Genomic DNA, 10,499 nt, shown 5'->3' with positions numbered 1-10,499 from the left:
CATGATTCACACAAATTTGTACTTGACTACTGAGGTCCATGGTTCGAGTCCATGGTTTTCACCCGGAAAAGGGTGGAGTGCCATCTCCGGGTTGGGGAGGAGATCTTGCCCCAAGTGGAGGAGTTCAAGTCCCTCAGAGTCTTGTTCACGAGTGAGGGAAAAATGGATCGTGAGGTCGACAGAAGGATCGGTGAGGTGTCTTCAGTACTGCGGATGCTGAATCGATCCGTTGTGCTAAAGAAGGAGCCGAGCCGGAAGGCAAAGCTCTCAATTTATCTGTCGATCTATGTTCCCATCCTCACCTATGCTCATGAGCTCTGGGTTATGACCGAAAGGACAAGATCACGGGTACAAGCGGCCCAAATGAGTTTGGGTCTCTCCCTTAGAGATAGGGTGAGAAGCTCTGCCATCCGGGAGGAACTCAAAGTAAAGCCGCTGCTCCTTCACATGGAGAGGAGCCAGATGAGGTGGTTCGGGCATCTGGTCAGGATGCCACCACAACGCCTCCCTTGGGAGGTGTTTCGGGCACGTCGGACCGGTAGGAGGCCATGGGGAAGACCCAGGATATGTTGAGAAGACTATATCTCCCAGCTGGTCCGGGAACGCCTCGGGATCCCCCCGGGAAGAGCTGGACGAAGTGGCTGGGGAGAGGAAAGTCTTGGCTCCCCTGCTTAGGCTGCTGCCCCCGTGATCCGACCTCGGATAAGCGGAAGATGGACGGACGGTTGGATACTGAGATTAGATTAGATTAGATTAGATAGTACTTTATTCATTACGTCAGGAAAATTACAATTTTCAGCACAATCCCATTCAAGATCAGACAAACATTACAGGGAGACAGAACAGGATCGCTGACGGGTCTGCCGGCTTCCAGCGCCCCTTACAAAAAAAGATGAGATACAGGTAAACAAGGGTGGGAAGGGAGGAAATAGAAGATTAAAATGAAATTTAAAAAAAATCGGTTTTAGCCTGGGCCTTGGAGAGGGGGTGCAGACTGAGGCCAAGGGGAATAAAAAAACAAAAACAAAAACAGGACCATTTAAAAAAAGCAGCAAGTGCAGTACCAGCTACAGCCCGATGATGGGGCTGCTGTGCAAATGTCTCACACTCAAACTAACCAGTAAACATGTTTTATGGGCCAAAGCTAAAAAAAAAAAAAAATAATAATAAAAAAATCACTTAATGGATTTGACTATCATTTAAAAAGGTTTCCCATTAGGGGACCTGGTTTTTTGGTCCCCATATCGTCAGAGGTCCCCTGAAGGTGACTGTGTAAACAGAGTGATGTCCCCATTACGTCAACATTGCCAGAACACACACACACACACACACACACACACACACACACACACACACACACACACACACACACACACACACACACACACACACACACACACACACAGTGTTGGCAGGATGCAGTGAACTCTGGCTCCCTCTGCTGGATGCAAGTCGTAAGTCATTTGTGCACGGAACCTTTTTTAATGAGTCGCAAAGCGGTTTCACACCAGTGATCACTTTTGAGATACAATCATCAGAAGAAGAAAATAGTAGGAATAGACCTATAGCACAGATGTTAACTTTAACAATGATGATGTTGTCTAAAAAAAAATAAAAAATGCATCTTGTTGGTCATAATAAGAAAATATCACATTGTGTATTTGAAATGAGACATCTTTGATCACTGATGGACATTATTGAACTACGGCAACACAGAAAATAAATGTGATTCTATATATATTTATATATACATACACACACAGGTGAATGTACAGAAAAAATGAATATCTTGTAAAAAAAACAATTTATTTTAGCAATTTAACTTCTAACGTGAAGCTAATATGTGATACAAACTCATTAAATTCAAAGTGAGATTTGTCAAGTTTTTCTTTGTTGTCAATTTGATGATAATGGATTAAGGCCTACAAGTCAGAGTCAAGGCCCACAGGCCGACTAATGAATAATCTATGACCCACCGGATGATACTTGGATGGTATCAGGTTGATACCATGAATTGATTAACATGGACCCCGACTTATACAAGTTGGGGTGTTAGCATTTAGTGGTCAATTGTACTGTACTGTGCAATCTACTAATACAAGTTTCAATCAATCATTTAATTTGTATTAGAAACGGCCCGCAGGTCACAGCCGCCTGCTGCTGTTTTTGCACACACCAACAATACCCCATCACTTTTGGTGCTAGGAATTTTCAAAACGGGGTCCCAGGGACCCCATCAAGTCATACATACACAGCAAAATTTTGGCGTCCCACTTTTTTGTAAGCGTTTTGAAAACAAATGCTAAATGTATGCATTATCCTCTTACATCTCACATTTTATATTGTGTTTTGGGGAAAGGTTGTCATAAACATTGATTAATTCATTAAAAAAAAGAATACAAAAGAAAACATAGTTTTATACATATTTAAAAGTATTCTCTCTTTTCCTTCATAGATCTAAACTTTACTTCTTTTTCGATATTTTGACTGTAATATTTTCAGATTATGTTTTTTATATTTTTGGACAAAGTAAGACAAAAAAAACAAACAACATTCTGAAGTTGTGTTTGTTTTTTTAGTTTTAATGCCACGATTTTACTTAGAGATGTCCGATAATGTTTTATTTTTGCCGATACCCGATATTTCGATATTGTCCAACTCTTAATTATCGATATCAACTAATACCGATATATACAGTCGTGGAATTAACACATTATTATGCCTAACTTTGTTATTGCATTAAACAATGTAACAAGGTTTTCCAAAATAAATCAACTCAAGTTATGAAAAAAAAAAAATGCCAACATGGCACTGCCATATTTATTATTGAAGTCACAAAGTGCATTATTTTTTTTTTAAACATGACTCAAAACAGCAGATTGGAATTTGGGACATGCTCTCCCTGAGAGAGCATGAGGAGGTTGAGGTGGTCGGCGTTAGCTGGGGGTGTATATTGTAGCATCCTGGAAAAGTTAGTGATGCAACATATTCTGGGTATTTGTTCTGTTGTGTACATGTTGTGTTACGGTGGGGATGTTCTCCCAAAATGTGTTGGCCATTCTTGTTTGGTGTGGCGCATATTTGTAACAGTGTTAAAGTTGTTTATCCGGCCGCCCTCAGTGTGACCTGTATGGCTGTTGACCAAGTATGCAAGAGATTCTGGGTATTTGTTCTGTTGTGTACATGTTGTGTTACGGTGGGGATGTTCTCCCAAAATGTGTTGGCCATTCTTGTTTGGTGTGGCGCATATTTGTAACAGTGTTAAAGTTGTTTATCCGGCCGCCCTCAGTGTGACCTGTATGGCTGTTGACCAAGTATGCAAGAGATTCTGGGTATTTGTTCTGTTGTGTACATGTTGTGTTACGGTGGGGATGTTCTCCCAAAATGTGTTGGCCATTCTTGTTTGGTGTGGCGCATATTTGTAACAGTGTTAAAGTTGTTTATCCGGCCGCCCTCAGTGTGACCTGTATGGCTGTTGACCAAGTATGCAAGAGATTCTGGGTATTTGTTCTGTTGTGTACATGTTGTGTTACGGTGGGGATGTTCTCCCAAAATGTGTTGGCCATTCTTGTTTGGTGTGGCGCATATTTGTAACAGTGTTAAAGTTGTTTATCCGGGCGCCCTCAGTGTGACCTGTATGGCTGTTGACCAAGTATGCAAGAGATTCTGGGTATTTGTTCTGTTGTGTACATGTTGTGTTACGGTGGGGATGTTCTCCCAAAATGTGTTGGCCATTCTTGTTTGGTGTGGCGCATATTTGTAACAGTGTTAAAGTTGTTTATCCGGCCGCCCTCAGTGTGACCTGTATGGCTGTTGACCAAGTATGCAAGAGATTCTGGGTATTTGTTCTGTTGTGTACATGTTGTGTTACGGTGGGGATGTTCTCCCAAAATGTGTTGGCCATTCTTGTTTGGTGTGGCGCATATTTGTAACAGTGTTAAAGTTGTTTATCCGGCCGCCCTCAGTGTGACCTGTATGGCTGTTGACCAAGTATGCAAGAGATTCTGGGTATTTGTTCTGTTGTGTACATGTTGTGTTACGGTGGGGATGTTCTCCCAAAATGTGTTGGCCATTCTTGTTTGGTGTGGCGCATATTTGTAACAGTGTTAAAGTTGTTTATCCGGCCGCCCTCAGTGTGACCTGTATGGCTGTTGACCAAGTATGCAAGAGATTCTGGGTATTTGTTCTGTTGTGTACATGTTGTGTTACGGTGGGGATGTTCTCCCAAAATGTGTTGGCCATTCTTGTTTGGTGTGGCGCATATTTGTAACAGTGTTAAAGTTGTTTATCCGGCCGCCCTCAGTGTGACCTGTATGGCTGTTGACCAAGTATGCAAGAGATTCTGGGTATTTGTTCTGTTGTGTACATGTTGTGTTACGGTGGGGATGTTCTCCCAAAATGTGTTGGCCATTCTTGTTTGGTGTGGCGCATATTTGTAACAGTGTTAAAGTTGTTTATCCGGCCGCCCTCAGTGTGACCTGTATGGCTGTTGACCAAGTATGCAAGAGATTCTGGGTATTTGTTCTGTTGTGTACATGTTATGTTACGGTGGGGATGTTCTCCCAAAATGTGTTGGCCATTCTTGTTTGGTGTGGCGCATATTTGTAACAGTGTTAAAGTTGTTTATCCGGCCGCCCTCAGTGTGACCTGTATGGCTGTTGACCAAGTATGCAAGAGATTCTGGGTATTTGTTCTGTTGTGTACATGTTATGTTACGGTGGGGATGTTCTCCCAAAATGTGTTGGCCATTCTTGTTTGGTGTGGCGCATATTTGTAACAGTGTTAAAGTTGTTTATCCGGCCGCCCTCAGTGTGACCTGTATGGCTGTTGACCAAGTATGCAAGAGATTCTGGGTATTTGTTCTGTTGTGTACATGTTATGTTACGGTGGGGATGTTCTCCCAAAATGTGTTGGCCATTCTTGTTTGGTGTGGCGCATATTTGTAACAGTGTTAAAGTTGTTTATCCGGGCGCCCTCAGTGTGACCTGTATGGCTGTTGACCAAGTATGCAAGAGATTCTGGGTATTTGTTCTGTTGTGTACATGTTATGTTACGGTGGGGATGTTCTCCCAAAATGTGTTGGCCATTCTTGTTTGGTGTGGCGCATATTTGTAACAGTGTTAAAGTTGTTTATCCGGCCGCCCTCAGTGTGACCTGTATGGCTGTTGACCAAGTATGCAAGAGATTCTGGGTATTTGTTCTGTTGTGTACATGTTATGTTACGGTGGGGATGTTCTCCCAAAATGTGTTGGCCATTCTTGTTTGGTGTGGCGCATATTTGTAACAGTGTTAAAGTTGTTTATCCGGCCGCCCTCAGTGTGACCTGTATGGCTGTTGACCAAGTATCACTTCTGTGTCTTAAAAACTGTAGATATCATGTGATTGTTCCTTTAAGGTTTATTGGCGCTCTGTACTTCTCTCTACGTCCGTGTACCACTCTGTACGGCGGCGTTTTAAAAAGTCATACATTTTTCTTTTTGAAACCGATACTGATAATTTCCGATATTACATTTTAAAGCATATAATCGGACATTTCTAATTTTAATAGTCCGGCCCACGTCTGCACAGATTTGCCTCCATTTGGCAATTGAGTTCAAATGAGTTTGACACCCCTTGATTAAGGTTTTTGAGAACCCCCCCCCCAAAAATGTATGAAATTTCCCATTGGCTGTTTCCATAAACTGTGAGCATAATCGGACAAATTACATTAAAAAAAGTATTGAAATATCTTGAGTTTCATGATGTCATTTATTAGTTTCACCTTGACCATCTAATTGCTGGTATAAACTAACCCTACAAGATTCTCCCGTATTATGGCAGTTATGTTAAGTCATCATGTTTTGGTTGTAAACAAAACACTCGTTGGAACACAGTTGGAAATGTGCATTCCAAAGTTGAGGAATGAAGTTTACTCGTCAAGCTAAGTGCATTTTAAATTCATCCTGCACTAACTTTTTCTGAGGACCGTATTTTTCGGAATATAAGTCGCAGTTTTTTTCATAGCGACTTATACTCCGGAGCGACTTGTGTGTGAAATTATTAACACATTACCGTAAAATATCAAATAATATTATTTATCTCATTCGCGGAAAAGACGAAGAAAATGTCAGCAATCGTCACATATACACGTCAACCGATAAGAATGCGGCGGGGGAGGGTCATGGCAGAAGTGCATTGTGGGTCATGGAATGCTAACTGCTATATGCTATATCAGGGGTGCCCATTACGTCGATCGCGAGCTACCAGTCGACCGCGGGGGGTGTGTCAGTCGATCTCCAGCCAGGCTTTTAAAAAAAATAGACCTAAAAATGAGTGATCATCAATCTTCACCAAAACGTCACTTAAATGACATTCACGGTACCGGAGGGTCTTGTGAGATGATGCTGGCTGCTGCAAGATCATTATTATGAAAATATGACCGAGAGGAAGGCGAGAAACACTTTTTATTTCAACAGACTCTCGCGCCGTACCTTCCGTCAAAACTCTAAAGGCCGACTGCACATTTCCTATCTTCACAATAAAAGCCCTGCTTCATGCTGCCTGCGCTAACTAAATACAGAGTCTCGGAAAACTGGCGTGCACAAGCGATCCCTCAGAAAGCTGGCGTGAACATCACTTGTGCACGCCAGCTTTCCGAGACTCTTATTTTGTTAGCGCAGGCAGCATGAAGCAGGGCTTTTATTGTGAAGATAGGAAATCAATCAATCAATGTTTACTTATATAGCCCTAAATCACTAGTGTCTCAAAGGGCTGCACAAACCACTACGACATCCTCAGTAGGCCCACATAAGGGCAAGGAAAACTCACACCCAGTGGGACATCGGTGACAATAATGACCCAGTGGGACGTCGGTGACAATGATGACTATGAGAACCTTGGAGAGGAGGAAAGCAATGGACGTCGAGCGGGTCTAACATGATACTGTGAAAGTTCGATCCATAATGGATCCAACACAGTCGCGAGAGTCCAGTCCAAAGCGGATCCAACACAGCAGCGAGTCCCGTTCACAGCGGAGCCAGCAGGAAACCATCCCAAGCGGAGGCGGATCAGCAGCGCAGAGATGTCCCCAGCCGATACACAGCCAAGCAGTACATGGCCACCGGATCGGACGGGACCCCCTCCACAAAGGAGAGTGGGACATAGAAGAAAAAGAAAAGAAACGGCAGATCAACTGGTCTAAAAAGGGAGTCTATTTAAAGGCTAGAGTATACAAATGAGTTTTAAGGTGAGACTTAAATGCTTCTACTGAGGTGGCATCTCGAACTGTTACCGGGAGGGCATTCCAGAGTACTGGAGCCCGAAATGAAAAAGCTCTATAGCCCGCAGACTTTTTTTTGGCTTTGGGAATCACTAAGCCGGAGTCCTTTGAACGCATGTTCAAATGTGCAGTCGGCCTTTAGAGTTTTGACGGAAGGGACGGCGCGAAAGTCTGTTGAAATAAAAAGTGTTTCTCGCCTTCCTCTCTGTCATTTTTTCATAATAATGAACTGGCAGCAGCCAGCGTCATCTCACAAGACCCTCGGGTGCCGTGAATGTCAATCAAGCAAGCTACGGAATTTGCCGCCAATGTTTTTCTTGTAAAGTGTATGGAAGCTGGATGAATTAGATGCCAAAAACCAACCACTTTCATGTGGTATTGTACAGAAAGGACAACTTTTTTTCTCCTCCATTTGAAAATGTGGGCGTTATCATCATTACTGTCTGATTCCAATCAATGCAAGTCATCAGAATCAGGTAATACACCAACTTATATTCTTGTCTTTGTGAAAGAAAGACATCTATATGTGTTACACATGCTTGTATTATCATTAAACACATTTAACTTGTTTACAAAAATGTCTCTTTCATAAATAAATAAATATAAATGATATATATAAATGAGGTAGATCCCCTCGAGTTGGTCAATTGAAAAGTAGCTCGCCTGCAGAAAAAGTGTGGGCACCCCTGTGCTATATGCTACTGCCGTAGCTATTAAAATGGATCATTTCATCGTTGGCGGTAACTTATAAAAACTGAGAAGGGCTGAACAAAAATGACGTTGAAAAGGAAATCATGTACTGCAGATTACAAGCTGGACGTAGTGAAAAATGCAGCAGAAAAGGACAAGAGGAAGCGGCGCATACCTTTGGAGTTGGCAGAGTTGTTTAGAAGCGACATCGAGGAAGAAGATTTCATGGGATTTATGGATTAGGAGTGAGAGATAGTTTAGTAAAGGTATAGCATGTTCTATATGTTATAGTTATTTGAATGACTCTTACCATAATATGTTAGGTTAACATAGCAGTTGGTTATTTATGCCTCATATAACGTGCACTTATTCAGCCTGTTGTTCACTATTCTTTATTAGGGACCGATGTCCCTTTGGGACAGAAGACCCTATTGTATTTCTAAGGTTTTATTATTATTATACCGCCGCCTCTTTGAGCTGTAATTTGACCCCCTTAACATGCTTCAAAACCACCAAATTTGACACACACATCAGGACTCGCGAAAATTGGCATCTAATCAACAAACCAAAACTGCGCTCTAGCGCCCCCTGGGAATAAACAGACAAAAACTTATTGTAACTTCCATTAGGAATGTCGTAGAGACATGAAACAAAAACATCTATGTAGGTCTGACTTAGACCTACATTTCATAAGCTGACATCCTTCAGCAAAAATCAACAGGAAGTTGTCAAACACCCTTTCAAAACAAAAGTTTCCTAAAAAATGTCATTTTTGCCTCTTTGAGTTGTAATTTAACCCCCTTAAAATGCTTTAAAACTCACCAAACTGGACACAAAATTGCGATCTAATTAAAAAAAAAACCCCAAAACTCAAAACTGCGCTGCAGCGCCCCCTAGGAATGAAACACAGACAAAACTGCTCCTAGGAAGAAAACACAGACAAAACTGCTTGTAACTTCCATTAGGAATGTCGCAGAGACATGAAACAAAAACATCTATGTAGGTCTGACTTAGACCTACATTTCATAAAGTGACATCCTTCAGCAAAAATCAACAGGAAGTTGGCAAACACCCCTTCAAAACAAAAGTTTCCTAAAAAATGTCATTTTTGCCTCTTTGAGTTGTAATTTGACCCCCTTAAAATGCTTTAAAACTCACCAAACTGGACACAAAATTGCGATCTAATAAAAAAACCAAACCCCAAAACTCAAAATTGCGCTGAAGCGCCCCCTAGGAATAAAACACAGAAAACTGCTCCTAGGAAGAAAACACAGACAAAACTGCTTGTAACTTCCGGTAGGAATGTCGTAGAGACATGAAACAAAAACCTCTATGTAGGTCTTACTTAGACCTACATTTCATTAATCGACATCCTTCAGCAAAAATCAACAAGAAGTTGGCAATTACCCCTTCAAAACAAAAAACTTTTATAAAAGCCCTTCACCTTTTTATCTCCTCTGAGCGAGTTTGTTGTGTCGGCTTCAAACTCGCACAGGAAAGAGATTGAACCCCTTCTGATTAAAAGTTGCGTAAAGAGTTTTTCTAACTGATCCGGTTTTGATTTGACGAGCCTTCAAAGAACCGCTGCGCTGATGCCGTCTCAAGATGGCCGCTTAAAAGCAGGAAGCACCAGCGTGACCACACAATACAGAGAAGGTAGGTAATGTGCAGGTAAAGATATGTTGACTGGGTGATGGCAGGAAGCACCACTGTGTATGGGTGACAGAAAGACACACCAGTTGGACACCAGGATACAGAGAAGGTAGGTAATGTGCAGGTAAAGATATGTTGAATGGGTGATGGCAGGAAGCACCACTGTGTATGGGTGACAGAAAGAAGCACCAGTGTGACTCCAGGATACAGAGAAGGTAGGTAATGTGCAGGTAAAGATATGTTGTCTGGGTGATGGCAGGAAGCACCACTGTGTATGGGTGACAGAAAGAAGCACCAGTGTGACCCCAGAATGCAGGGAAGGTAGATCATGTGCAGGTAAAGATATGTTGAATGGGCAAAGGCAGGAAGCACCACTGTGTATGGGTGACAGAAAGAAGCACCAGTTTGACACCAGGAAACAGAGAAGGTAGGTAATGTGCAGGTAAAGATATGTTGACTGGGTGATGGCAGGAAGCACCAGTTTGACACCAGGAAACAGAGAAGGTAGGTAATGTGCAGGTAAAGATATGTTGAATGGGTAAAGGCAGGAAACACCAGCAAAAGTCGGTCCCGTCCATCGCTGCTTGCAGCATTAATTTTAAATTGCCTTTCAAATGTCTATTCTTGGTGTTGGATTTTATCAAATAAATTTCCCCCAAAAATGCGACTTATACTTTTTTTCCTTCTTTATTATGCATTTTCGGCCAGTGCGACGCATACTCTGGAGCGACTTATAAATCCAAAATATACAGTATCTGTATAATTGTAACCATGGCACTTGAATGATTTATTTCCTATTCCCTGTGACCTCAAACAAAGAACTTTTACCACCTAAATGTGTGAAAGTAAAAGTCTATGCATTGGAAGTAAAATGCTAAGTGGTCCATACTTTCCTTCA

The sequence above is a fragment of the Nerophis ophidion genome, linkage group LG16, assembly GCF_033978795.1.
Source record: "Nerophis ophidion isolate RoL-2023_Sa linkage group LG16, RoL_Noph_v1.0, whole genome shotgun sequence".
In the NCBI taxonomy this organism is placed as follows: domain Eukaryota; kingdom Metazoa; phylum Chordata; class Actinopteri; order Syngnathiformes; family Syngnathidae; genus Nerophis; species Nerophis ophidion.
This window is presented reverse-complemented; position numbering follows the sequence as displayed.